The following is a 2,654-nucleotide window of genomic DNA, read 5'->3' on the forward strand; positions in this document are numbered from 1 at the left end:
GCTGAACATCCCAAGGATCCCAGTTCACGCCCGAAGGCAGGTCTTGCTTCAGGGTTCTCATTCACTGGCATGGCCTGTCTGGCCGGATGTGTTTTCTACAGCCGTTCTCCTCTAGGGCCAGGGGAGATGCTGAGGCCCAGTGAGCTCTGAGCGCGCCTTGGCTGTGTGATGCCGAGTGCCAGGAGTATTCTCCGCGCTATGGAAACTCTCATCACTCTCTGAAATAAGAAGGGTGAATAAGGAGCTTGGTGCTGGTGACTCCTGTTATTATTATTAAGGAAACGAAGATAATTATCATTTTAGTATCTAACTTCTTTCAATAAATGAATGTGGGACAACTCCTTGCTTTCCGTAAGAATTATCTTCAGAAACCTTTCTAGTAATCCACTGCACTTTTACACACTGTCATTTGGACGTGCTCATTGCTATTAAGGGCATCAGGAAGGCGTCACTGCGACTAATTTGATAATATACGAAACGCTAGCTTTCCCTTGCCCCCTCATGAAAGGGGGAGAGGGGGGAGACAGAGACAGATAATAGGTTCAAGCTTTTTGTTTTTGTTTTTGTCTTAAGTTCATAGCAATGAGGCCTGCAGGTGGTGTAGGTTGAGTACCGGACTCCCACGTGGTTGACCACAGCTCAAATCCTGGATTTGGTGGCGTGAAACACACCAGGCACCTGCGCATATGTGCCCAAAATCCCGAGAGGAGGATGGAGGAGAAGAGATTGCCACTTGGCCATCTCCCCTCGGGGATGATTTCTCACTTTGTTCCTCTCTGTCTCTTCAGCAAGCACATGTGCCCTATAACAAAAACCTCTCAAAAAACATTCACAGAAATGACTATTATAAAGAAACAATGCATGGATTTCCTTCCTTCCTCCCTTTCTTTCTTTCTTTCTTTCTTTCTTTCTTTCTTTCTTTCTTTCTTTCTTTTTTTTGTATCAAAATTTCATTTTATTCCACAAGCTTGTTTGCCCTCAGAAGCCCCCACCCTACTCCTTGGACCCTCTCATTTTTTTTTTTTTTTTTAAGAGAGATTTTTGTTATAGGGTGTGTGTGCTTGCCAGAGAAACAGAAAGAGAGAAAGTGAGAAATCACTCCCCAGGGGGGATGGCCATGCCTCAATCCCTTCTCCTCCATTTTTTCTCTTGGGATCTTGGGCACATAAGCACACTAGCCCAGCATGAATTTTAAGCCGTTGGGTCCAGGACTTGAACTGTGGTCAGCTACGTGGGAGTCCAGCAATGTAACCATTATACCACCTGTTGGTCCCCCCACTCATATTTTTGACAGGTTTCACCCCTGTCATGATTTTCCTCCCAGCATCCCAATTAGCTAGGATTATGGGTGCGTGCTCCCACACCCAGCATATTCAGGTGGGTCTGGGAACTGAACCCAGGCCTTCCGTACAGCCTCTGGCCTCCCAAGTGGTGGCACTACCTGTGTGCCATGGCAGCTGTGCCAAGCACTGTGTTTCTGAGTGGAGGATAAACAGAGTCACCTGGCTCCAGCTCCAAGATTCACCACTGTGCATCTTTTTTTTCAAAGCACCTGTGATTATTCTCAAACTGTAGCTAAAGAGACACAAATATTATCTGAATGTAATGGAGTGATAGCTTTAACTTAACTCCTGAATTTTAATCGATTTTGTCTGTTCCATGGGGATGTTTAAGGCCCTACTAAGTTTGGCCACTTGTTTCAGAATAGATCCTTAAGTTGTGTCACTAGGTCAGTTTGCCTGCCTTTTTAATTTTTTTTTTTTTTTGGCTAAAGTGCACATGCATGAGAGAGAGAGAGAGAGAGAGAGAGAGAGAGAGGAAAACAGGCCCCATGGGGGCATGGCCATGCTGCAATCCCTTCTCGTCCATCTCTCTTTCCTTTCAGAATTTTGGACGTGAACACACACACACCTGGTATTTTTCTTTTTCTTTCTTTTTTTTTTCCTCTCTCTTTTCTTTCTATTTTTTAAGATAAAACCATTTACAATTTAATTTTCATATTTCACAGTATGAATGAAAACTGCACTTTTTTGTCCCATTTCTCTCCTCCAAAACTACTCTTATTTTTAATTTTTTAACTGGAAGGAGGAGAAAGTCTTCCTTGACATGCTGTTAGAAAACACCCAGTGTCACAGCACCAGGATCTCCCGGTGAAGTAGAACAAGCTAATATAAAACCGACATAAAGAGGCCTCCCTCCAGCCTTCTCTGTCTGGCTGAGCCATTTCTGGCCGAGTGGGCACCATCATGGGCTGGGTGGGAGATCTCACCACTGCGGCCCAGGCATCATGGGCATGTGGCCTCCCATGGGTGGCCTCATTCCAGGAGCAGGTCCTACTGGCATCATCCCAGGAGGAGGGCCCATCATTGGCATCATGGGAGGATCCCCATACGGGGTGCTGGAATCACGCCAGGGTGAGGAGGAATGGGAAGGTGGGGGAGGTGGATTACAACCCCTGCGGGAGGAGGAGCAGAGAATGGAGTAGGAGGTATCTTCTCTTGTTGAAATGCAACCACTGTTTTATCAGTCAGACTCTGAGCCTGCTCTTCCATCCATTTCCGATAGTGATCCACATTCTCTGTGTTTCCTACCACTGCAGTGTGTTTTTCTCGTGGCTGGAGAATCACGAGTGAGATATGTATGTGTCACTGTCG

Source organism: Tupaia chinensis, unplaced genomic scaffold, assembly GCF_000334495.1.
Source record: "Tupaia chinensis unplaced genomic scaffold, TupChi_1.0 Scaffold000047_1, whole genome shotgun sequence".
Lineage (NCBI taxonomy): Eukaryota > Metazoa > Chordata > Mammalia > Scandentia > Tupaiidae > Tupaia > Tupaia belangeri.